This window comes from Pteropus medius, unplaced genomic scaffold, assembly GCF_902729225.1.
Source record: "Pteropus medius unplaced genomic scaffold, Ma_sr-lr_union100, whole genome shotgun sequence".
In the NCBI taxonomy this organism is placed as follows: Eukaryota; Metazoa; Chordata; class Mammalia; order Chiroptera; family Pteropodidae; genus Pteropus; species Pteropus medius.
Window position 1 is genome coordinate 5,547,487 of NW_024343733.1, and position 27,917 is coordinate 5,575,403.

General features: G+C 36.9%; 1 protein-coding gene and 1 pseudogene across 2 annotated transcripts in view; both read left to right on the plus strand.

Annotated features, from left to right (window-relative positions):
- Nucleotides 1-27,917, plus strand: part of BICDL1 (BICD family like cargo adaptor 1) — an 81,498-nt gene that overhangs the window by 10,288 nt on the left and 43,293 nt on the right. The gene's annotated exons all lie outside the window — the stretch shown is intronic.
- LOC120606909 (uncharacterized) lies at nt 25,791-25,909 on the plus strand (annotated as a pseudogene).

The window sequence follows — 27,917 nt, forward strand, 5'->3', positions numbered from 1 at the left end:
ATTGTAGTTTATTTCAGTTTTTCATTCATTTTTATGGCTTAAGAATATTCTGTTGTATGGGTATAACACATTTTGTTTATCTATTCATTACTTGATGGACATTTAGATTGTTTTTACTGTTGGTTATTATGAATAAGGCTGCCATAAACATTCATGGACAAGTTTTTGTGTAACTAAGGTTCTTTTCAGCTCTAAAATAGGGTGCTGGAAGCATAAGTATCTCAGGAGCTTCTGTATCCTAATTATGATGAAGAAAAGGAGAAGCATTGTTCTAATTTCATAGCTGGGAAAACTTGAGGGACAGAAAGATATGTGACTTGATTAAGGATCTTCCAATTCAAGACTGTTTAGAGTTCCTGTGCCTCAATTTCAAATTTATGTGGCAGCAATTAAAATCATAGGCTTTAAAGCCAGACAGCCCTGGGATCAAACACTGATTCTGCTATTTACTAGCTGGGCAAATGTGGAAAGTTTTTCACCTCTTTTAACCTTAGTTTCCTCCTCTGTATAATGGAGATAATTATATTACTATTACCTGATAATGTCATGAGGACTGAGTGAGATAATGTATGTAAAGCTCTAACCACAATGTCTAGCATATAGTAAATGTTCAATAAATGGTAGCCATCGTTATAATTACCATAGCCTCATCATTTAGGTGGGATTTCTGCATCTGTCAAACACCGATTCTCTAATTTGAGAGCAGAAGAAACTGAATGTTCCCAGCACATAGCATTGAGTATAAATGTTTGGTTTAGTAGTTAAATCTCTATGCAAAAATATTTGTGTAAAATCAGTTCACCTACGAGTTGAGTCAGGTTTATTCTGTGGCACCTAGTATCCCTTGGACACTGCTGCATGTAACCTAAGGACACCTTTATCCCAGTTTATTTGTTCATTTGGACAAAATACCCTCTAAATTCTCTTTTAGCTTCTAAGATCCTATGAGTCTCATTTCTGTGAAACTCAGGCTCACATATTTGGAGAAAGTGTAATTCACTTTCTAAGTTAGAAAATAACACCACAGTGACATTGACAGTGGGGTTTAATAGGACATATTAGACACGTATCCTAATTATATCAAAAGTGGAAAGACTACAATGGGCCTTGCTCTCAGAAAAAGGAGAGGAGAGACATGGGTCATGCTTGTTGCCTAAGGAGAGTATCTCCTTGTAGAGCTTCAGACAGAGTTTTGTGAGAATCCTCCTGATACGTAACTCAGTACTTTTTACTGGCATTACAGCAGAAACCTTCAGAGCCCCCAGATGATTTTCTCTCCGACAGCAGCAGCAAAGATATCAGAGTTCTGATAAGTGCTAAGAATCCTGAAGTGATTATTTACTAATTTAACCAGCTACAGCTTATAATACAGTTTAGACACTGTGGAAAGTTCTTGTATTCTGCATTTACAGTAGGAAGCCAAAGCAGTGATTTCAACAATGTAGAAACAGTCTCATTCATAATAATAACAATATCAGTAATAACAAGTTTCTTTTTAGCCATTTCAGTCTTCAGAGGCAGTTGAAATGAGTTGTTATTCTCAAAATGAATCTCAGTAGTGTTAGAAACTTCAGTAGGAGTTAAAAGAAGGCATTTTTCACAGTACTAGTAAAACACTGCTGACATGTTCTTGAAAACACTAAAGTCAGACTTGAGTACCTGTTCACCAAAGAATGGGAAAAACAATTGATTTCTTCTAAAAAAAAGAATGGGATTTCACATTGCTTTAGGGACTTCTAAGGTTTACCTCCTCCAAAATACATAGCTCTAGAGTTTGTAGAAACTGGCTAGGAAATTTTTTTGCACTTTTCCCTGCAATTTAATACATGCTATATCAGTCACAAAATATCTTGCCATATTATAAAAGCAAGACCTGTTTTTTGCATTTAGGGCTTTATCTAGAATTTATTTTTTAGTATGATATGACATAGGAATCCAGTTATGTTTTCTATAGAGATTACTGTCTCACCACTGTTTATTTCCCCCATGGATGTCTAATACTCTGTGGATTTTTTTAATGAAAAGAAAAATCCAAACATTTGCTCTTGACTGAGAACCAAAATAACTTAAAATAAAAATTGTAGAAGCCTATAGAAAACTGTATTCATTTGCTAGGTCTGCCTTAACAAAGTATCCCAGTCTAAGTGGCTTAAACAACAGAACATTATGTCTCACAGTTCCAGAGGCTAGAGGTCCAAAATCAAGGTGTCATAGGGTTGGTTCCTTCTTAGGGCTACGAGGGAAGGATCTGTTCCAGGTCTCTCTCCTTGGCTTGTAGATATCTACTTGCTCCCTGTGCCTCTTTCTTTTATGTATTTCTGTCTCTATTACCAAATTTCCTCTTCTTGTAAAACACCAGTCATATTGCAGTAGGGTAAAATCTATGACTTCTTTCTAATTTGATTGCCTCTATAAAGACTCTGTCTCCAAACAAGGTCACATTCTGAGGTAATGAGGTTTGGACTTCATCATAGGCATTTCCACCCATAACAATAACTGTTTTTCAGGTTTGTTTGTTTGTTTGTTTGTTTGGGGGGGGGAAGGCGGGCCAACAGGTCCAACTCTTGGATCTTAGTGCTGTCTGTAAGAGGTGTTCACAGTGGTACCACTTTCCTTGGGGATTCCATCCACTCAATGACATATTTACACATCAAAGACACTTGTCTATGACCATACAACTAAAAGTTGCCACGACCAATTTGGAGAGATTTAGAACCCTTAATTTTATTCTTTGAAGAAGTCGCAGATCCACCTCTGTCATCACTCTCCCTTAATGACTAATTGGCATTCTGTTCTTTGGAGTAAAATAGTAAAACCTTTATTATTTTTTAGATCTTCTTTAACGAACATTCGGTTTTTACTAATTGAGGATACAGTGGGTAACAAGACCTCTGTGGTGTGAAGCTAGCAAGAAGAGATATAAATAAGTAAACAAATCCACAGGAGTTATAGTGAGTACTTTGAAGAGTGATGTGATGGCAAATGACCAGAAAGCAGAGAGCACCTTTAGAAAGGGTAGGTAGGGAAGACTTCTCCAAGGAAATAACATTTGAGGTGAGACTTGCAGGGAGGAGTCAGCCACAGAAGAGCCAGCAACAGCAGTCTTTGATGGATACTGTTAGATTGTAAATTCTTTGAGAGCAGGGACCACATCTGGCTTGTTTATTGTTACAAACATGTATCTAGCAGAGTGGGCACTCAGTTAAAAGATTGTGGTTGTTATTTTTGTTAAGTGACTCTCTAAGGGGCCTAATAAAGAAATGTTTAGAACTATGTATTACTTTCTGAAGAATACACTATCCCTCCATGCACTCTTTAGAAGAGCACTCTAGACTCTCAAACTCTTATACTATATGTGTGCTATTTGAAAACCAGTGTCAAAGGGACTGTGTATATCAACACTGTGATAGGCAAGCTGTAGATAATGGGGACTTAGTTGCCTAGGGAGCTAGTGTTGTCTTCATAGATACTCCTAGAATTTCGTAAAAACCCAATCTTCCATGAATTGAGAAGAGTGACTGCGGAATGGACAGAGCTTTTGTATACTGACTTAAAGCCTGCCTTGTGCTGTTTCTCCTCCAGTGGTCTGTGAGTTGGTCAATTACTGAGTGACTGATCCTGTAGTCCCCTGACCTTGTTGATGGAGATGGAAAGAGTATTTTCGTTTTACAAAAAAAAAAAAAAATCTTGTCTCATGGGAGGGTTGGCCATTATTTGGGTTTGGATATCATCATGGCTTTCTCCTTCCTTACAGGGAGCATACACTCTGGACAAAAGAACTCCCTGTCTCCAACTGCCTGTCATCTATTCTTGAAACCCAAAGTGGTCTGTAGTGTGGAGAAGGAGGCAGTTGGAGGTTCCCCTTTGGGAAACTGCACAGTGACTGCTTTTGAACAGAATCTCATCGAGAATGTATAATTGCTCCATGTGTAGCCCTGGTTGCAAAACTCTTGAGAATTCACCTTAAAATAACTACTTTTCCCCTTCTTATTATTTGTTTGAATACAGTGCTGTATTCTTAAAGCTTTTATTTCCTAGTGCCCTTCATATAAGTCCTTTCCCCCTTTATTGCAGCTCTGCAAGTATCTCTAACACACCTCTCTCTGATTCCTCACATCCAAAATTGTGGTCCTGTGCTTAGTCACTGCAACTTTGGGTATTGCTATTTAAATAGACTGAAGGGAGAAAATATATTTGGGACAATATACAAAAAAGGCTGTTTTAAAGGCTAGATAAAGCCAAAAAAGGTTGTTACTGTAGAATCACAGATAGGAAGGGGGATAAAAAGAATTCAGCAGGAAGTTAGGCCTAGGCCAAGGCCAGGAGAAATCAAAGCTTGCATTTTAAACTAGAAGGGCTTGGGCCAAGAGGTACCTGGAGGAATAGTCTGAAGATTGGTGATGGAGAGGTTGAAATAAAGGAACAAAGATCCACTTGTAGTTCAGGTGACGCCAGACAGTTTGAAATCCATGTCTATGAAAGCTTGGTACCCAGTGGGTTGTTCTTTTGTGAAACTTGGTTTATTTAGCTGAGATAGAGGTGGCTTTTTAAGGAACTAAGCTTTTCTGAATATCTCTTATTAGTGAAGATATTCTTACTTAGAAATTCTGATTTTGCCTCTGCCCTGTTTCCACTCATAGTTTTTTAAATTAAAAAATATGTATACATTGTTTTTTCCGATGGCAAAAAGAACTTAGGTTCATTGTAAAATAAAATTCAGACAGTACAGAAATGTTTGATGTAAAAAGTCCCCCATGATCCTCAATCAAAGAAAATACTAGGCAGGTTGGTGGTAATTATTTTGTATTTTTTGTATATCATATACACACACGTGCATAATTTTTCTATTTCCTTTGTTTTTTTCTTTTTAAACAAATTGGTTTTGTTAAAGTTTTTGACTTATTATCTTTGACCTTTTTTCATATTTTTGATAATTGTACATAGTCTTCCATGTACATGTGGATGTACCATAGTTAGTGTAACCATTTTCTGTTCAAGAGCTTGTGTTACAGTGTTATAGTGTTACAGATACTTCTGCAGTAAACATCCTTATTGATGTATCTTTGCACTCTCTAATATTAGCATTTCTCTAGATGGATTCCTAGAAGTGGGATGTCTAGATCAAAAGTGTGTACATTTAAATTCTTAATAGAATTATCATATTGCTCTCCAAAAATATTTTAACAATTCATACTCTCCCTAACATTGAACTTTATCAAGGCTGAAAAACCTAGCATTCTGCATGTGTACATAGTAAAACTAAACAAAACTGAGGTGATTTTCATTACAAAAGTCAGGATAATGGTTATCTGAGGAGTAGGGAGGGAGTAACTGGGGAGGTCGTCATCATGGAATAGTGCTTGAGGAGGAGGCTTTGGGGATGTTCTACTTCTTGACCTTGGTCTGAAGGTCATAGGTGTTTGCTTTACAATTGTTTGTTAAACAATATATATATGTTTTATATATTTGTATTTATATATGTTATATTTTGCAATAAAAAATTACTCATTCATTCAACAAATATTTGTGATTTGTACCTACTATGTCTGTAGGCACCATTCTGAGTAACAAAAGTACTGTAGTGAGCAAGACAAATTCCCTGTCATAAAATAATACAGGAGATTTGACAGTAAAGAAGGAAATACATAAAAAATACAAATTAGTTAGTGCTAAGTGCTATGAATAAAATAAATCCAGGTAAGGGGGAGAAAGTGGTAGCCGAAGAGACAACTCAAGTTTTGGTAGGGTTGTCACAAAGGAACCTTTGAAGAAGTGAAGTTTGAGTAGCCACCTGATAGACAAAAAGGAGTGAAAGAATGTTTCAGGCAAAGAAAATAGCCTTTAAAAGCCTAGGAACGAATGGCAAGCAGGCCAATGTGACTGGGGCGTAGTCAGCTTGGGAAGATTGTAGGAATGAGGTCAGAGGGTAATTCGCTACCAGATTATGTCATGATACATAATCTTGCCAGTTGTGATACAGGTTTGGAATTTTATTGAGTGTGCTGTGAAGCCAGTGATATGTTTTTGGCAGGGGAGCATCATGACCCGATTGCTAACTTTTTAAAAGATTACTCTGGCTGCTATGGAAGAGTGGATTATAGGGGCCAGGTGTGGAAGCATGGAGGTCAGGGAAGAGGCGACTCTCCAAGGGGAGAGTTGATGGTAGCTTTGATCATGGAGGTGGTGAGAAGGGCTAGATTGGGTGTGTGTTTTGAAAGTAGAACCAGCAAGATTTGTTCATGGAATGGATGGCTGTGAGAAAGGGAGTTAAGGAAAGAAAAATAAAAAATGACTCTTAGATTTTTGTCTCAAGCTACTGGAGGAGTAGTGGCATCATTAACTTGAGAGACCAAAGATTCTCAAGAGGAAGAGTTGATTGGGATATAAAATTGAATAATTGTTTTTGGACTGTTAGATTTGAGCTACCCTTTAAACATCCATGTTAGTTTCACTTAAGTAGAGGGATAAGAATTCTGTGGTATTGAGGTGAAACGTTGGCTTAAATTTCCCATCTGAGAGCTCTGTCTGTACCTGAGATTCTGTTCTAGTACCTTTAGTTAGGTTGCCACCCAAGAATTTACTCAAAGTGACTGAAGTGTATTCCAATGAGTGCCTACTCCCTCCGCCCCCACCACTGACTTCTACCCTCTGCGATCCCCCGTCTCCTTCTCACGACCTCACACTCTCAACTCAGCTCTTGAGTTGTCCTCTGTGAGGTGACATGTGTAGGAGGAAGTCGATGCTGTTTCCTGCCCGTTTGGAGCTGTGTTCCTCCATCAGCCTCAACTGATGCATACAGCATGCATACAAGCTGGAGCTCATCTTCCCCTGGAAAGGCTAATTTTCTTCTGAAGTGTAAACAGATCCTGGTTCTTTAAATAAGCTCATTTGGGATTAACAGCTCTGCATCTGGTACACTTTTTGAAGCACATTTTCCCCAGATTTCTTTCTCAGGGTTAAAGGCTTTAAAATAGTGGCCATTAGTGTCACAGTTGTTCTGCCTCTGGTGGGTGACGCATAACCGTTTTTGTTTGTAGGACATTTTACAGTGAACAACAGCTGTTTATCAAAAGTAGTTTTAATTTCTGAATCGGGTTTGTTCGTTTCTTTTCCATTTGGGGTGGGGATTGAATTATTTTAAAGTCAGTTTCATTTACAGGTGTTGTGTTGTAGAAAAAAGACATGGCAGTTATTAGTCAGCCTATCCTCGAAAGAAGTTATGAAAACAAGGTTATTTCCCAACCAAATAACAGTAATTCAAATTTCCAAAAACATTCATATATGGTATCTCCTCTCATCTCATTACTACTCTGTGACAGAAGTAGTGATAATTATTCTTCATTTGACAGATAAAGAAACTGAGGACTAGAAGTTTAGTGGCATTGCTTGAGGCTTTGCACTGGTTACGAGTTAACCACTGGTTTGAAAATTGGTTTTTATACATTTTCAAAGATGGGTAGTCAATTGCAAATAAAAATCTCTCATGTATTTCTATCTCGTTGGCTTATTTTTTAGGTGATATTTGCTGGGTGTTATTGCTTGGATTCTCCTTAACTTCAGAATCGCTGAGTAAAATGAATCCAAAGGTTTGGGACCTACTTTTGACAGTTTCTGTTTGTTATGTCAAGGGTGTGCTAAAAGGATTGAAAACAATTTGTTGAGAGGATCACTTCAGCTAGAACAGAAAAGGGGCTTTTTTTGCATAGGGGAGCTCTCTATGAAGACAGAATTTCCAGCTTTTTCAGATTGGTAGTATTGCTAATTGGTAGGTTAAACACATTAGGGTGGTAATTGCTTATTCTTTCATCATATGGGTGGTTTTATTGGTAGATTTGTGTCTTGATTATCTGAGCCTGTTCCTGTTTACCTAGAGAGCCATGCCTGTTGTGAGGTGGGGCCTCCAAATTTTGTACCTGGCAAATAGGTTGCAGGTGGTAGAAAGGTTGGCGTTTACTGACAGAAAAAAAAATTGGCAGCAAACTCTGCACTCTTTTGTTACCTATGCAGATTAGCTCATAGTTCTTGCCCCTAAGTATTGTTGCCTTGAAAACTAAAATATCTGTATTCAGAGAGTAAACATAGAAGAAAAGCAGATACCGTTTTGACTCTAGTAGCTTCTCCATTGCTCTTCCTTAGAGTCCAGGACAAGAATCCAATGCTATCCTATGATTTTTGGAACTGAAAAAGAACTTTGAGTCTGGCTGGACCAGTGGTTTATAAAATGCTTGCTTTTCAGAAGTTCTGCAAATTCAATTGTGTTTTTAAAAAATTGTAACACTCTGAAGAACCATTACCAAAATAGATACCATGCCCTCTGGAGTTAGATGCCACATTTAACAGATGCGTGAAGGACCGGTGGTGCCTGTGCTGCCAGCTTAACTTGCCTTTCTGGAGATGCTGGCCTACAGCCTTTCTTGCTGTCTCTGTTAACTATTATGCTGTTTTTAAGTTGAGATGTGTAAAAACAGGTGGTATTTATAACTACTGGGTGAATAAAAACATTTGGTTTTAATACTTTTAAATCAAAAGTAAATCTACAGATACATCAGTAGTGAGTAAATCTGCCATTGTTATTCTTATCCTCCAGTTTCAGATTGTTTTGTAAAGGCCTCATCGTTCTTACTGGCTCTATATTTTATACATTTAAATTCATAAAATATTTAACATTAGTAAAGTATTACCTTTATCTATATACATTTATTGAGCTTCTCGTAAGTTTTCATATGGAAAAGGGTTGTGCTGCCAAAAAAAAAAAAACCCCACTTAATTTGGAAAACCATTGATTCCCAAACTATATTCTGAGAAGCCATAGGTCTCCAAGAGGTGCCTCAGGAACAGTTTCAGGGAAGAGCTGGTGGGTGCCTGTCTCCTCCCCCATTTTCATTTCAAACTAAGCATTTTTATGTTTTATATATTAAAGTTCTGCTTAATATTTTGTTTGAAAAAACAGGATTTTTTAACTGTGTATAAAAAAATGACTTGTAAGTCACTAATCTATTAATAAATAGTTAAGGAAGCGGAGGCCCAGGGAAGTTAAGTGACTTGCCAAGTATGCAGTACCAGTGTTTGCTGCTTCCAGTGGGTTCTTACTGAGAAGTAAAGCCATCTCTTTGGGAGTAAATAATGTAATACAGATTACAGGAAAAAAACAAAGGAGTGGTATCCACTATTTGTAGAGCAGTAACCCTAGTGATGTATTACAGTATTTATTAATCAATACTGAAGTTTCTATAACAGATAAATCCTCAAATCTTAGTAGCTTAACAGAGGAGTTAAAAACTGGTATTCTCCGTAGGTGGGTGGCCCTCAATTCAAACAGTGATTCAGTGATCCAGCCATCTTCTTCCATCTTGTGACTCTGCCACCTTCAGCAGGTGGCTTCCAAGGTCACAGCAGAAGGGAAAGAGCCTGGCAGGTTTCTGTGGGTCATGCCTGGACATGGCGCACATAGCCTCTACTCATTCGCTGCTCAGAACTTGCTCATGAGGCCCTGCACTCAGATACAAGAGTGGCAGGGACATGTAGGCCAGCTTTGTGCCCAGGGAGAGGTCAGTTGGTGAACAGTTAACCAGTCTCAGCCATAATGGTGACAGAAGAAAGAGTCCCGGACTTTCCTTTTCTGGGCTTCAATTTTCTGAAAGACTGGAGCGGCCTATTAAGATTCTACCAGTTCTAACTAAACTAGCTGACACAGTAGTAACAGTACCGCCTTTTTTTTATACCATACACCATTCTGTCCTGAGTAGAAAAGCTGTTGGCCTTTTTGTACTCAGGTAATACCTCTAGTAATCACAGATTTGGCTAAATTTCTTTGAAGCTATAACTCGATTCAGAATCCCCAAAATTAAAAACGAGTGGGTATGTTTGTCAGATTGCCTTGGGGTAGGATGGACCCATTCATGGTTATGTTAGGTAGGATAAAACTATTATAACAGATAAACCCTAAGATCTCAATGGCTTTACACAATAGAAGTTTATTTCTCATTCCCATAAAGTCCAAACAGGATTCCTCCTTAAACATGGGGGTGGGGGGTGGGAAATGGGGAAAGAGCATCATGTTTTAATGGAAAGAACTGTCTGTAAAGCATAAGACTTCAGTTCTAACCTATGTTTGTTACCTACAGACCTTAAGTAAATCCTCACTCTGGATCTCAGTTTGTGTCAATAAAACAATAGGATCGAACCAGATGGTTCTTTCTCTCTCTAAATGTTCACACATATATATGTGATCTCTATTAAAAAGAAAATTCTTAAGGGGACATGCTCACGTTGTACGGTATCTTGTGAGCCTGGTAGCTTTGTGATACAGCCTTCTCTATGTGGAGAATATACCATCCTTCTCCGGGTCCAAGGGTGGTTTCCCCTCTCACCAAATTTCACTGCCTCTGTATAATGAGAAATAGACAGAGGTTGAGATGATTGGTGCTACAACAAAATTTATATTCCATTCTAGTCATGACGCATAAGGTACTTTCCCCGAATACAACTAACAATGTGGGCAGTAAGGTGTTCCCGTGCTTTTCCTGTTGAAAATTATGCAGCATAGTACTAAGGTTTTATGAGGCTGACAGTCCCAACTCTCTACAAATGTCAGATTTTTCACATTGCCCTAGCATTATTAGTTGCATTCAGTGCTGCATGTTTGTCATTTGCAGAACTGGAAGAATTCCCCTTACACACACCTCTCGTCATCAGTTGCTAGGTTACAGCTTTTTACATTGTCCCAGTCTGGTGATGTTGCTATGGATACCAGTATTCTTCCTCCTGTGACACTGCTCTGGTCAGGCTCAGTGCAGGCAAGACGTAACTATGATGTCAGAGATGTTTTAGTATGTGGCTTTCTCTCTACATTAATGATAAGATCTAAAGAATAGATATCAATTTCATGTTTTCTAATATTATATGAATTAAGGAAACAAGGTATAGCTGAATCCTTGGACACACTCCATCACTTAGGACCTTTATTCCATTATTATTCTACAGAAGTAAAACTAACAGATGATGAACTGTGAATAGAAGACCTGCTGTACTGTATCCAGTGCATGCTCCACACAAACCAGCATCCTGCCTCCTATGAGGAGGGCTGTCCATGGAATATACTCATTATCTTTGACATTGCCCTTAATTTCACATTCAGTTGACCTAAATGATGAAGCCTGTTGTGTAAAGTTCATTGCCATTTAATATCATAAATGGTTATGTTTGTTTTCCTCCTAAGTTTTAGACAATATGAAGTCAGGGACTATGTCTTTGGCTGGTTTTCATTCCCAGCAGAGCTTAGAATAGTGCCACATACATGGCAGTGATCCAGAAAAGGCGTATTTATTTGTTCAGAAGACTGAAAGAGTAGGTAATTACTAATTTGACTTTAGATTTCTAGCATAATATTTTAAGATGGTGAGAACCCCTTTATATTACACTTGATGAAAGTCAAGTTTATGTTACTTAGCTCTTACCTAGTCTGACTCTTTGATCTCACAGTTGAAAAAACAACTAAGGCCCTAAGAGGATATGACTCATCTAAGGTCACAGAGTAAGTAAAGCTGTGGTTTATACACATATTTGTTATAAAAAAAATCCGTTAAAAAAAAAAGCAGTTTAGAATCTTTACAGTAAAAATTCTGTTTACTTCGACAATAGTATTTTGTTTTATGCTGTCTATTTACTTTAAAAGCTGGCAGATAGACATATTAAAGAGGAACTTCAGTGTTTAACAGGAGCTCTACGAAGAGCATACCAATTTTTATTTCAAGTCAACTCAGAGCCTTGCAGTGCGCTTAAATATTTGACTTATTCCTCAAAAACCAGATGGAAATTGAACATAGCATAGGATTGAGGGCAGACTCTCAAAATTAACATCCTATTTAAAAACTGGCAATTTGAATTAAAAAGTCATCCCATTGCATGTGATGGCCCTTCCCTAAACTGAAAGGAATGTATTTTCCAAATAGAATTCTTTTGTTTAGAAGGAGAAGCAAAATGAATGAAAATGTGTCTTCCGAAGCACAGACTGCCAAAGGTGTTGGTTATGGACTTTAACTGTCAAGAAGACAAGACAAATCCCATGCGAGTCTAGGAAAGTGACAAAGCAGAAACCCACAAGAGGTGACATTTAATTTAAGATGAAGCTCCCCTCTTTCCCAGGACCAGGGAATCTGTGTACCCCCTCCTTTCTCTCCTCACTGCCACAGTCCTTGTTGAAAGCCTCTGAACTTCATGCTGTAGTCCCCCACATATGCCTTCTTTCTCTGCCCTTACTTTTTTCCCCATTGTCAGTTTACCTTCCTCCATGGAATTTCTGAACCAACTTATTGCCTTCAGGGGACTCCCCTTAGCCTGCCAAATAAAGCTGAGACTCCTTGGCATGGTATTCAAAGCCCAGTACCATCTGAACCTAGCACACATTTCTAGCCTTGTCTCCCCCTACCTTTCTGTTTGTGACCTGTGCCTCAAGCAGCTTTCTACTGACCACAAAGAACATTTTAATATCTTTTATCACATCAACCATCTGCTATGGTTAATTAATGTACTTGACTCTGTTAAGTCAAAGGCAATGCACTCAGGGTACCTCCCATAGAGGGCTGAGCACCTTTTCTGAAACATAGATGCTTAATAAGTATTAGAACTACATTCACAAGTCAAGTAAGCATGTATTACTTAGTTCTGTGGTTCAAGTGTATGGCAAATTTGACTGTTTACTAAAAGGTTTTACCCACCCAGAGAATTGTTTTACTTCCTTTAATGTATTCTATTTTTTTAGGAAATGTTTATTTTTTATTATCATTTTAATAATTATTGAGGTATGTTTGACATATAATATTAGTTTCAGGTGTACAACATAATGATTCATATTTGTATGTACTGCACAATGATCACTAAATGTACACTCATTCCTTTTTTTTGAAGCCAGTTTATTTTTTTCATACTGTATATACATAATTTTTTTTAACATTTTATTTTTTTATTTTCCCCCTCCCTTCTGGAAACCACTAGTCCATTGTCCATGTCCATGAGTCTGTTTGTCCTGTTCATTTGTTGCTTTTAGATTTATATCCCGCACGTGTGATATCATGTGATTTTCAACCTTTTCTGTTTGGCTTATTTCACTTAGTATGATTATTTCAAGGTCCATCCATGTTGTTGCAAATGGCAGTATTTCATCTCTTCTTATGGCTGAGTAATATTCCATTGTATATATGTACCACAGCTTCTTTAGCCAGTCATCTACTGTAGGACACTTCGGTTGCTTCCATGTCCTGGCCACTGTTAATAATGCTGCTGTGAACATTGGTTGTACACTCATTCTTGATGCATTTCTTTATCATTGCTTATATCACTGGTTCTCATTTTCTCAGTATGAGGATCTTCCCCTTTTAAAAATATAATCCAGTGACCTTCTATAATATTTTTGAACAGCATTATTGAGGTATAATTTACACTTTATAAAATTCAACCATTGTAAGTATACAGTTCAGTTATTTTTAGCAAATATATAGAGTTATGCAACCATTACTACAATCCAATTTGGGAACATTTTCATAATCTCCCCTGACCCCAAAAAAAAAAGTTTCCTTGTGTCCTTTTACATTCAGTCTCTACTCCAACCCCAGCCCCAGGAAAACTGATCTGCTTTCTGTCTGTATTGATGTACCTTTTCCTGATATTTCATATAAGTGGAATCAGACCGTATGTAGTTTTTTGTGTCTGGCTTCTTTCACTTAGCATAATGTTTATGAGGTTAACTTACGTTGTCGCACATCAATTGTTCATTTAATATTGTTCGTATTTCATTGTATGGATATATGCATCTTGTTTATCTATTCACTAGTTAATGGGCATTTAGATTGTTTCTTGTTTTGCCTATTATAAATAGCGCTGTTATGAACATGAACTTGATTCATGTACGTTTCTTTATGTGGCCATATGTTTCATTTATCCTGAGTAGATACCTAGGAGTGGAATTGCTGTATGGTATATAACTTTTTAAGAAACCGCCAAACTGGTTTTCAGAGAGGCTTCTTCTATTTTACATTCCCACCAACAAATGTGTGAGGGCTCCAGTTTCTCCACAAGAGGACCTCTTCTTTTATTGAAGAAAAAATTGTAGAGTCTTGCATTATAATAGATGTCATTTTAGTATCTGCAGATTGATAAAAAGCATAAAAATGACACATTATTAGGGATTTAGTAATACTTTTAGAAGGATTTATACAGGCATACCTTGGAGATAATTGCAGGTTCAATTCCGGACTACGGCAATAAAATGAGCCATAATCTTTTTGCTGGTGGTGGGTCTTGCCTTCAATTTGTAAAAAATGCAACATCTGTGAAGTACAATTAAACGAAGCACTTTATTGATATGCCTGTACGCTGTAATCACAACAGCATTTAATAACACTATGTATTCAATCTATAGGTAGTGCTTCCTGTGCACTCTTATAGCAGTTCATGTCCCCAAGGATTTGTGGTTGCAAGCTACTTGTCCCGATGACTTGTTTGGAAATAAATATACACTATCTTGTGTCTTTTCTGTATCATCTGTCATATAGAGACCTACTTCATAAAGTTGCTTGAAAACGTGTCAAACATTTGGCCTATAATGGATGCTCAATTAGTGACAGCTATTACTGCTAAGGATTAGTGACTTATTAGAAAAGAGTACATAGGCTTTGGAGCCACACAGATGAGGAGTCTAACTTACCTAAACCAGGCTAAATTAATAGCAACCCCTCCTCAAACTACCTTGGATTCATTCTTGGAAACACTTGTTTCCATACTTAATTCTTGCTAACTTCAAATATCTGTTTGTATCTACCCATTTCTTTTGGTTTCATCTTTGTTGGATAGGAACCTTCTGCTCCTCCCCAGTCACTTAACAGATATTATTCCTATCGTCTAAAGATGTGATTCTCATCCCTGATTACACATTAGAATCACCTGGGCAGGTTTTGTGCTGACTACAAATGCCTGGGTCCCACCCCCAGAAATTCTGATTTAGCTGCATGTGACCTGGGCATCAAGGTTTCTAAAGCAATGTGTGACCAAGGATGAGAATTACTTTTCTAATGTGAAACCAAGATTGGTGAGAGATGTATTTTGCCTAATTTAGTATCAGCAGCCAGTGTCACAAGTACAAGCACACCCCATTATATTGCACTTTGCTTTATTGCATTTCGTGGATGTGTTTTTTACGAGTTGAAGCCACCACCCTCCGCCAGCAATAAGATTACAGCTCTCTTCACTTCAAGTTGTAACTAAACCCGCAATATCTTTGAGATATGCCTGTACCTTAATCCCTTTGTCAGTAAAGGGATTGAACAAAATGGAATTTCTGAGATACCCTGTTAGAACGATCAAAAGCCACTGGATGAACCTCTCAGGTCAGACTTCCTTCCACCTAAGTAGCAAGGCAATGTCTGAAAGGAGGGAGTATGGAATGAAAGCAAAAACTTTAAACCTTGCTGAAGTCAGGGCATATTTCATCCGTCATCACTTCTTCTAGGAGGGAGGGTGTCGTAGTGAAATGCATTCAGGTTTTGGCACTAGATGAACCTGGGTTTATTTTGGCTTTGTTGATTACTGGCTGTATTGGTTGAGGTTCAGAGTTTGCAATTGCACATTGTCCTGATCTGGAAAAAACAGGGATTATTAAAAACAAATAGAATCATATACTTTGCAGAGTTGTTAGGATTTTAGACTATATATAAAGTTCTTAGCATACTTCCTGGTTTAGTAAATAGCAACGACATTTATAACACTACTCATGCTGTGTTTCACCAGCCGTTAAAGCCAGGGACTATGAAGTTGAGACTGTCAGACTCATTTGTATCTCCAGTGCCAATTATAATGCCCTGTGCTCAGAAGGTTATAAAATTTGATGATATATAGAAAATTTGATTTCTTTTTTAAAAGTCTAGTTGAACTCATAGGTTAAACAATTAACAGATGTGGCATTATAACATGAGTGCTCAGCAAGTAAATGTTGCTACACATTATTTTAATAGCAATATCCCTTCATTTTTGTTTAATGAGATTCACGGTCAAAGTCATGCAATGTTATACAACCCAGGGACCAAAATGGAAGCACAACCCAGGGACCAAAATGGAAGCATGTAGTATTTAGCAAGAAATGCTTCAGTAGGTACAGCAAGTCTGATAGAGAATAGGTATAAGAGACAGCTGTAAAGAATAACTAGACAAGGAATTAGAGCAGCGGTCCCCAACCTTTTTGGTACCAAGGACTGGTGCTCATATGAGAATCTAACGCCTGATGATCTGAGATGGAGCTGAGGCGGTGGTGCCAGCACTGCGGAGCGGCTACAAATACAGATGAGGCTTTGCTCACTCACCTCCTGCTGTGCGGCCAGGTTCCTCACAGGCCACAGACTGGTACCAGTTCACAGCCCATGGATTGGGGACCCCTAAATTAGAGAAAGGTCGGAACAGGTTAGGCTGGATAGACAGGCCAAAATCAGAACATATAAGAGAACTGCAGTTTATCATATTTTTTTTCCTACCTTTGTCCACAAAGGGCCAAGAAGCAATGAAATACTAGTAGTAATGAGTACCCCTAGTACCCAAATTTTACTTTATAAATATTGTTCCCTACTAAAAGGAACCAGGGCTCCTTGGAGAAATGACTAATTCCAAGTCTGCAGTAGGAACTTGACAGGGTGATAAGATATCCTCTTGTGCTAGAAGCAAGAAAGCTTTCAAAATCTAATAGAATAATTACATTCTAATTTAAAACCAAAAAAAAAAAAAACTAATGGAATTGTGTCAAAAGGACACAAGTCAGCTTGAAGGGACTCCCTCTGGCTAAAGTTGGGACATCTGGAGCATTAGGGAGAATAATAACTGCAATTGATTTATACATATGAATATGTAAAAATTCACAAGTCCATATTAATACTCAGAAAATAGAAAGATCATCTCCCCAAATTAAGCTTGCCTCAGCATTAAAAATTAATCTAGTATCAACTTCTTAACTCTAAATATTGATAAGAAATAACTGGCCATTTTTCCAATAACAACTTTTTTTAAGGTAATTCAATAACTCTAGGCAATGAGAGTATGCTCTTCTTTACATGAGAATATCAGCTAATATTTATAGAAGTAATGATATACAGGCATGCCTCAGAGATATTGTGGGTTTAGTTCCTAAGAGTTGGCAAACAGAAGAGGTGAGACCTACAGTTGCCCCATTTGTTCTGCTTTGAGTTTCCAGGCTCTGGCATCATGAGCAAGAACTGAAGCAGAGCCTGAGTTGACATGAGCTATGAGTCTGGGGAAACAGAGCAACTACCATTCATAGGACAGAGTATCAGAAAGAAGAGAGATACATGGAGAGGACTTCAGGGATTTGCAGTCTTCCTTGAGTACTCAGCAGAGACTAATCAACACAAGCATGTATGCAAAATACTCGAGATTGGGGATTTGAAGCAGTTAGAAGGAATAGTGTCCAGGGCTCACACAGTGGTAGCAATAGGCATTGTTACTACCAGCCAGACAAGAAAATTTCGTAATTCGTGAGACATTGAATAGAATACGTGGCAAGGTCTTGCCTTAGTAGGAGGGAATAATTAGTTCTAGACTGAGCACTGCTCTGGACCTGCCTAACAGATCTTAAAAAGCAAGATTCAGAAGAACCAAACTTGTGTCCAAGTAAGTTAACTGTATCCCAGAACAAAGCTCAAGAAAATTTATAGGAACACAAAAATATCTAACACCTTACAACATAAAATTTACATCTGGCATCCAAACATTATCAGGCATCAAAAAGGCAAGAAAACATAATCCATAATAAGGAGAATAATCAATCAATTGAAACCGACCCAAGGCTGACACAGATATTAGAACTAGCAGAAAGGAACATTAAGAGAGTGATTATAACTCGTACTCCATTTAGAAGTTAAGTAAAGGCACAGAATGTATAAAACAGACCCAAAAAGAACTTCTAGAAATTAAAACTGTAATGTCTGACATGAAAAATACACTGGATAGGATCAATGATAGATTAGAGATTGCAAGAGGAAAAGATAAGAGAATTTGAAGGCATAGCAGTAGAAATTATCCACAATAAAATGCAGAAAGAAAAGAGCATCACTGAGCTGTAGGACAACTTCAAGTGGCCTCTCACATGTGTAATTGGAGTCCCAAAAGAGGGGAGGAGCACAGAACATTTTTTAAAAGAAATAATGGCTGAAAATTATCCAAACTTGATGAAAAATATAAACCCACAGATCTAAGAAGATCAACAAACCCCAGACAAACATGAAGAAAACCACACTGTGAGTTATCAATTTATTGCCTTTCAGCTCCAAATACCCTTCAATATATGCTCTGCGATAAAGGAATTCTTTTAAGTCTTTCTTTAAAGTGAGCATGATGTCAAGCTTTCTTAGTATAGGGTGCTGGCACTAGGGGTACATTGTAGGAGAAAGAAGCTCTCCTGCTATTTCTGGTGCAGGTTGGGGATTGAGGTGTGGGTGTAAAGTCATCTGTCTAATGGAGCCTTCCCCAGAACATGGTCTTTCCGCAATGTTTGTATCTTTGTCCTTTCCTCAGCTCCCTCAACATAAAAACTAGAGTTTCCATGCGACCCTCTACCCTGAAGGCTTCCTGCTCCTACCAGCACTTGGACTTCCTGCTGTACATCATTGGTTGCCAATTACCCATTCTCCCAGCTGCACCCCAGAGGGTAGCTTCTTGTTTGCCTGGGAACTCCAGACCACTTCTGGCCTGGCCAAACCAGCAAACATCTATCCAGTGTGCTAAACCATACTTTCTCCCAATGAGGTCTGAACCCATCCAAGTTTGTCCTTTATGGGTACTCTCATTTAGCTATAAGGTACCGTGTGGAATTTACTTATTTTCTTTATTTACCCTTTTATCATAGTTAATGATCCTTTAAATTTCCCCTTTTATTCTACTGTGTGATTTCTATTTCTTGATTGTACCTAACTGCTATATACACCAAGACACATGATAATCAGATTGCTCAAAACCACTGATAAAGAGAAAACTTTAAAAGCAGCCAGAGAAGACACACTATGTAAAGAGGAACAAAGATACTACATCAGATTTCTCATTAAAAAATAATATAGGTAAGAATATAATGGAGTTGTATCTTTAAAAAACTGAAGGAAAAAATCTATCAACCAAAAATTCTACACCCAGTAAAATATGTTTCAAAATGAACATGAAATAGACATTTTCAGACATACAAAAGCTGAAATGATTCATCAGCAGACCCACACTAAAAGAAATGTTAAAAGAAGTCTTTCAGGCAAAAAGAGAATAATACCAGATGGAAATCTGGATCTATACAAAGGAATGAAAAATACTGGAAATGGGAACTACATATGTAAATAGATGACTTTTTCTTATTATCTAAACCTCTTTAAATGATAATAGACTCTTTAAACAAAAGTAATGATGGTGTATTATGGGATTTAAAATGTATGTAAAAGTAAAATACATGACAACAGTAGCCTTAAAGCCAGAAGAGGAGAGGTGGAAGTATACTATCATAAAATTATTATATGTGAAGTAGTATGATATCACTTGATGATCGACTGTGATAAGTTAAAGAGGAATACTCTACACCTTGAAGCAACCACTAAAATAACAAAACAAAGAATAGTAGCTAATAAGCCAACAAACAAGATAAAATAGAATCATAAAAAATAGCTCATTAATTTTTTAAAAAGCAAAAGAAGAATGAAGAACAATGGCACAAAAAGAAAACAGATACAAGATGATAGAGTCAAACGTATCAATAAATCACATTAATGGTCAAAACACCACCAGTTAAAAAGCAGAGACTGTCCGATTATATAAAAAAGCAAGACATTTATAAGTTTAAAATAAAAGAATGGAAAAATTATGGCATTGTTAACATTAGTCAAAAGAAAGCTAGAGTGGCTACATTATTTAATATCAAATAAGGATTTTAGAGTAAAGAATATTATCACCAATAGAGGTCATTTCATAATAATGAAGAGGTGAATCAAGAGGATATAACAATCTTAAGTGTTTATGTCTTTGTTAACAGAGTTTCAAAATATATGAAGCAAAAGTGATAGAACTGCAAGCAGCAATAGACAAATTTATAATTCAGTACATATCTCTCAATAACTGATGGAATAAGTAAATAGGAAAAAAGCAAGAATATAGAAGACTATCAACCGGTTTAACCCAATTAGAACTAGACCTGGTGGAACACTTGATCTAACAGTTGCAGAGTGTACACTATTTTCAAGTGCACATTTTACCTAGAAAGACCGTTTTATGGGCCACAACAAATCAGTAAATGTATAAGGATTCAAGTCCTACAAAGTATGTTCTCTGACCTCAAAGGAATTAAATTAGAAGTCAATAACAAAGATTGGGAAAAATCAACACATTTGGAAAGTAAATAACACACTTCTAATAAACTATGGATCAAAGAATGAATCAAAATGGAAATTATAAAGGTGTTGGAACTCTATGAAAATACAACATGTCAATTGGTAGGATGTTACTAAAGCAGTGCGTGGGGAAATTTATCGCTCCGAATGCATATATTAGAAAAGAAAAAAGTTTTAAATCATTGATCTCAGCTTCCAACTTAAGAAACTAGTAAAGGAAGAGCAAGTAAAACCCAGAGTAAATAGAAAAAAAAGAAAAGAAAAATTAAAGTAGAAATCAGTGAAATAAAAAACAGAAAAACAGTAGATAAAATTGGTAAAACCCAAGGTGGTTCTTTGAGACCAATAAAATTGATAAAATAAACCTCTAGTTGGACTAATGGAGGAAAAGAGAGAAAACACATACTACCAGTGTCAGGAGTGGGAGAGGTGACAAATTCTGCAGATGAGGGGATAGTATGAGTAACTTTATGCCAATAAATTTGACAACTTAGGTGAAATGGAAAAAACCCAGGTTTGTTTGTAGCTGTCAAAAACTGGAAATAACCCAAATGTCCATTGGCAGATGAATAAAGTGTGGTGTACAATGGAATACTATTCAGTAATAAAGGAGGAAAGTTTTCATGCATGAAATAATATGGAGAATCTAAAAAATAATTATTCTAAGTGGAAGAAGCCAGATAAAAAAACGTATGTAATTCTGTTCATATAAAACACTAAAAAATACATCTTACTTTAAAGTGACAGGAAGCAAATCGGTAGTTGGAAGGGAGAAGGCAGGGTTGGTGAGAGGAATTTCAAAAGGATATAAGGACACTTTTGGAAGTGATAGGTTCACTATCTTGATTATGGCGATGGTTTCATGGATATATACTTTTGTCTAAACTTACCAGATACACACTTTAAATATATACAGTTCAAAGTATGTCAATTATCCATCATTAAAGCTATTTTAAAATAAGCTATAACAGTACAGTTGGTGTTTGAATCCAAGCACTGTGTAGCAGATGGTATTAAGGAATTTTTTTTATTTTTATAGATGTGAAATGGTATTGTGGTACATAAGAAACATCCCTCTTTTAGAGCTTCATGTTGAAGTATTTTTTGTAGAAACGGATAAGTCCAGATTATCAGTTTGTCGTAAAATTCATATGGAAATGCATATGAATATGGATTTATAGAGATGGATCTCCTAATGTCTGATTCATTTTAAAATACTTTAGAAAATATTGACAAAGCAAATAGAGCAAAACATTAATGTTTAATACTTCTGGGTGATGGAAAAATAGGCATTTGTATAGTATTTTCTGTATGTTTAAATTTTTTTCCTGTAAAATTGTTTTAAATGAACTTAGAAAGATAGATTATTCAAAACATAGGTTAGAAGTTTAATAGATAAGAACATGCAAGATAACATGCTGTGGACTGAATTTTTTCCTCAAAATATTTTTACGTTGAAGCTCTCACTCCCAATGCGATGGTATTTGGAGATGTGGCCTTTGGGAGGTAATTAGGTTTAGATAAGGTCCTGAGGGTAGGACCCTTATGATGGGATTAGTGTCCTTATAAGAAGAGGGAGAGAGATAAGAGCTCTCCATTTCTTCACCATGTGAGGACACAGTGACAAAGCAGTCATCTGCAAACCAGGAGGAGGATCCTCACCGAGAACTGGATCAGCCAGTACCTTGATCTTAAATTTCACAGCCTCCAAAACTGTGAAAAATAAACTCTTGTTGTTTAAGCCATCCAGTCTATGGCATTTTGTTATGGCAGCCCGAGCAGACTAAGACAGTATATAACAGAAGCTGTGCCAAGTCTAAACCAATAGGAAGTAGGCACTGATCAGGAAACGGGCAAGGCAGATCCATGTCCAATGAGAATCCATTTCCTGGCTTTTAGGCGGTAGTCCTCTCATTGAATCTGCACATGGTAGAGAACCGAGAGAGGAAACAAGCAGTCTTCATAAGGGGACTAATCTCATATATGAGGGCTCTACCTTCATGAGCTAATTACCTCCCAAAGGCTCCATCTCCTAGTACCGTGACATTGGGGGTTAAAATTTCAACATACAAGTTTGGGGGAGACACAAACATTCAGACATTCGGTCCATAACAATGTAATATATGAATTTTCATTGAAGTAAGCCAGGAAAATGTTGTCAGTCAAGATATAATGTTAATATAGTGTCATTATTTATTACATAAAGTACACAAAAAATAGTGTTTTGTAATGTGTAAAGATTGTTGTTAATCTTATATCTTTATTACTACAATTATGTTTTACAAGTAATAAAATATTTTAAAGGAATAAAAGAAAAAGGGCAAAAACAGAAGTTAAGTTTAAAGCACCCATAACAAGGAAATACGCTAATAACTGAGGCAAAGGGCTGCTTCAGCTCAGAAGGTTTTATGGACGCCTGTGGAAGGAAGGACCAGTCACTGATGCAGCTTCCCAACACTTACTGCAGTAGGATGTGAGAAGGATGTTTCTGCCACATTGTCACTAGGCGTTAGCTTGTTCACTTTTTTGCTTTCCTTGCTATCTCTGTGGATGTGATTATTAGTATGAGACACCGTGCTATGGCCTGACAAAGAGTTGGAACTACAAGAAGTTATTTTCCCCACATCTAGCCATGTTGGAGTTGGTATTAAACTGTGGTAGAAATTCCATGAGGGAACTTGGGTTATATAAAGAATATGAATTATTGGCTATTTCAGAGAGAATGAGATTGATAGATTAAAATCCCTTGGAAATAAAGTTGAGTCTCATCCTACTCCCTTTGCAGTACCACTTTACCTTAAAATTGCTTAGAATTATTTCTGTGCTTTATAGTTTAACATATTTTCATTTATTATTTAATTTGACACTCACAACCGTTGTACAGATAAGGAAACTGAGACCTAGAGAGGCTGTGGTTTGCCCAGAGTTTATCAGCCAGGCTTTCACAAATTGTGTTCTATCAATGATTTTTTCCTCAGACTTCTTTAGATCTTTAAAATTCCAATTTTCACTCCCCAGGTGTTGTTTAAAATATAGCTTTTCTTGTGGAACAATTTATGCCCCAGAATTTTCTCTTGGGTATAGTGTAGTGAGAGCATCCAAAATATCTTTGGTCCCTGTAGGACTAGTTTAGCTATTTTCATCTAAGACAGAGGCTAACATCACTTATTACCATTATTCCTAATTACAGATCTGTTTACTCTTAATTTGCAATTATAGTACAAGATAGGCTAATAGCAAGAAGATTCAGGTTCAGAAGCACTGAAATGTTGATTGTCATGTTCCTAAATGGGTGTTTTTAAGACAGAGTTTTAATTGAGGCAGTGGTGAGTGTTAATCTCACTCTGCCTTACCATACCTTTAAACTGTTAATGACTCAGAATTCATCCAAGAAATTGGCTATTTGGAAGGCTAGCTGTTAAGTGGCTTTGTTTTACTCCTAATGTCTCATCACCAGGGTTGTGACTGTCAATTTAGTCAAAGATCTGGAATTGGAATGTAGTTCTATTATTATCTAGGGCTGCAGGCTTTATTAGGAATACCAGTTTGGCAGTCCCTCCGAATCTCATTTTCACTAGAGTTTTAAGTAATAAGAAAACATCTCTAATTATGTGTTTTGCTCTTTTCCTTTCAGATTCTTCTGTTTCATTGTCTTTACCAAATGTTTGAAAGGCCCATTGTCAGTCACCTATCCAGAAACTAATTCGGAAAAAAAACACAAAAGTAATGAATATTGAAAATAACAAGAAAATGTATTTTTTAATGAAATAGGCAGCAGAGGTACAGGGCTGGCCAGGAACCTACCTATGTATCCCACAGTTACAGGTAATCGGAGAGTCAAATTCGAGGGCAGCAGCTGACTTAAGAAAAATCAGGCTGGTAAAAAAAGATTGCTGAGGTGGTCATGATCCAGGAAGCCATTGAAGAGGCTGTAGCAAAGCACACTGAGCAAAAAATAAGCCCAGACCTAGGAATGTGGGGCCTTAGAACCATGGCTCTTAATGCTTGTAGTCAGAGGCCCAAAGTAAATCTGTTTTCAGTCGTGTAAGTGTAGGCACATTAAGATCAAAACAGGTACAAAGAGAATGTACCCTAGAAGGCCCAGGGCAGTATTCTGCTCTATGCCCTGAATTACATAGCTACAATTTTACCTAAAGGTTAGCACCATTTTTCCACTTCAGTAGTTAGGACAAAGATCCCTCAGCTTCATCCTATAGAACACAGTCTTTGACATTATCATTTTTATGACCAAGTGTGTTTTCATTTTTAGCTTGATTGCCATCAGCAGAGCCCTGAATTGAAATGTAGCTCTATTTAGCATTTTCCAAAATGTTTATAGCAGCTTTCCTTTAAAGTGTGTCATTATAGCATCAATCCCAAGAAATGTATCTCGGAATAAAAAAAAATTCCATGGTCAAGTGAGTCCAGAAAACATTTAATATTATATCCCTCTCTTTTTATTTGCAACATATATTAGTATACTAAAAGTTTTTGTAAATCTTATAGTAAAGAAATCTATTTGATCCAATGTTTCCCAAACTTTTTTGACCCAGAATTTTGTTTTTTGTTACTTATACTAACTTTCTTTTGAACTACTATTTCTTAACTTGGGAAATAGAACATACTCTTAGGAATAATAGCTATGTGGCAAGTGAATTGAGCTTGAAACAAGTAGAGGAGATCTAGATTATTAGTAATGTAGCCCAGTGATTTAGAGAAAATTTCAAACCCTCATTAGTAGATAAGCCCAAGAAAGGGACTAGTAATGATGATCAGCTCTGTTTTTCTGATGAGATGAGTGCATTTTGCAAAGTGAGACAGGCTTATATCACTTAGACCTAACAGGAGGATAAGGATACATCACATATGTATTATGCTTTAAGATTTACAAAACTGACATTTCCATGATCAGAACCCTGTGACGTAGAAAGGCAGATATTGTCTCCATTTAACAAAAGAGAAACTACTGATTAAATGACTTACCCAAAGTCACATGACATGACAAAAACTAGTAAAACTAGTTTTACATGTAGTAAAACTAGTATATATAGAACTCTGGGCTTAATCTCCAAGTCCAGGGTTTATGCCCACATCACCAAAGTAGTTGCTCACATCTATGCTAATGAGTGCTTTTATAGAAGTGTGTACTTTCTCTTATTCGCTTTCTTTTTTTCCCTTATAAGTACTTCTAGTTGCATTTCTACCCCTGAGTCCTTTTTGGCCTGTGCTACTTCCCACAGCATCTGAGTGATGAGCAGTCTAGACATAACAAATACCCAGTTTGTCTCTAGGCATCCTACTTCTCAGAGGATCAAAAACTTTAGACTGGACTGAATTTCAGATTCCTCTTACAGAACATGATTCCAAATATAAGTTTAGGTCTATGACCATGCTACCCTGAACAAGCCCGATCCCATCCGATCTCAGAAGCTAAGCAGGGTTGGACCTGGTTACTACTTGGATGGGAGACCATGTAGGAAGACCAGGTGCTGTAGGCATAAAAAATAAAAAAATAAGGGATTGTAAGCTGACAAGGTCCTTGCAATCTGTGAGGTCAACCAAGGATTTCCTCGCCTAATAAATAAATAAAATATGTATAAATTTAGAACCTACTATATTTAACCTTTTTTGATTTTAGTTTTCATAAACTCCGCAAACATTTGAGAACCAGCTACAGGCAAGGCATCAAGTTACTCAAAACTTCATCTCATTTTCTGATGTATTTCAAAGTAAGTTCGAGGTAGCTGGACACTTTAATCCTTAATACTTCAGGATGTATGTCCTTAACTAGAGTTTAGAGTTCTTTGTTTACAGTTCCTTTTGTGTTTGTATGTGTAACTTTTTATGTACCAGGTACATAATAGGTGCTTATCAAATGTCTATTGAATGTGTGAATGACTCTATCAGATCAAAACACAAGAGAGAAGGCTGGAGTTGCGCATTTATGAAAGTAGTAGAACCTACTAGCAGTTTGAAAAGGCCAAGGCCACTACTGTCTTGACAGTCTCAAAATAAAATTCCTTCTATCATATCTTCCCTCACCCTGTTACATGTATACAGGGCCCCACCCATACCTGTGTTAGAACATTCCATTCTCAGAAGCAAAACATGACATTCTCAGAAACCAGGAAGAAGAGAATCTGTTAGGAAAATGAAGCCAAAATTCCAAGTCTTCTCTTTGGGGTCATGAGCAGGGACAGAAACAAGGAGCAACTGAGTAAGATGTAAAGGGAGGTTTTGTTTGTTTGTTTGACTTAAGTATCCCATGGCCTAGTAAAGCTGTCCTCCATGCAGCCCTTTTAGGCTTACTGATGGGTTAAAGAATCAACAGTTAAGTTTCTTCTTGTCCAAATCCTACCCATTTTTCCTGGACCAGCTGGCAGTTCATCTCCTGAAGGCTTCCCTGACCGTTCCAGCACAGTGACTGCTTCATTTTCTGAACTCGTTATCATTTACTTGGCATTTATTATTCACTACCTTGCAGATTTTGTTTTCTTTAACTTGTTTTCTTAAATTTTTATTATTAGAAAAGTAGTACCTGTGCACTGAAGAAAATTATACAATAGAGACAAGTGAAATAAAAAATAAAAACACATCCACCTTCCAGAGATCACCATTGAAACAGAATGACTCTTCAGGGAACTTTTCCTAGAGATATGTAAACACATCTATAATTTTTAAAACCAAGGTCATATCTTACACTGCATGTACTGTTTTGTAACCTGCTTTTTTAAGTCGGTGATCTCTACCTTTCCACTCCAGTAATTTTTCATTATTCTAATTCCAAGACCGTATTCAAATTTCCCCAACCGACCTCACAAAATGTCCTTTACTCTTGGTTTGCAAATCAGGATCCAATCCAGGGCCATGCCTTATGTTTGTTGCATTATGTCCTGACCCTTAAGTGTTAATTATTTTAGTACAATTCCTCTTTTCCCTTGACGTGTTGCAGAAAGTGGGCCAGTTGTCCTATAGAAAGTTCTAGCCTCTGAATTTGCCTGGTAGCTTCCTTATAGTGATCTTTAGCTCATTTTTTTATTCCCTAGCATTTCCTATTAACTGAAGCTTATATATTACAGCTTGATGGATTCAAATCAAACATTTTTGTCTAGAAAATGTGCACTTATGATGCTTAACATCAGATGACACATAGCTGGTTATCCCTCAATCAATGATACTGAGATTAACCCCAGGACTGTGGGATCCTCCATTCTTCAGTTGTGTTTTCCCCCTTTTGACAAGAAAAGTAGTTTGTGGAGTATGCAGGCACTGACTTCTTTCAATATCACCAAATACTGGGACACAATTTTTCATCCTTTAAGGTCATTCAGCATTTTGATCAAAATAACATATCACCAACTAAATTTTCGCATGTAACTTGCATACATGGTTTGGATTCATATAACTTACTGTTCTGATTCTAGAAAATAAACCAGTATTAGTTGTAGAATAATAGAAATTATACTTTATCTCTAAGAATGAAATTAAGGAGACTTCAAATATAAT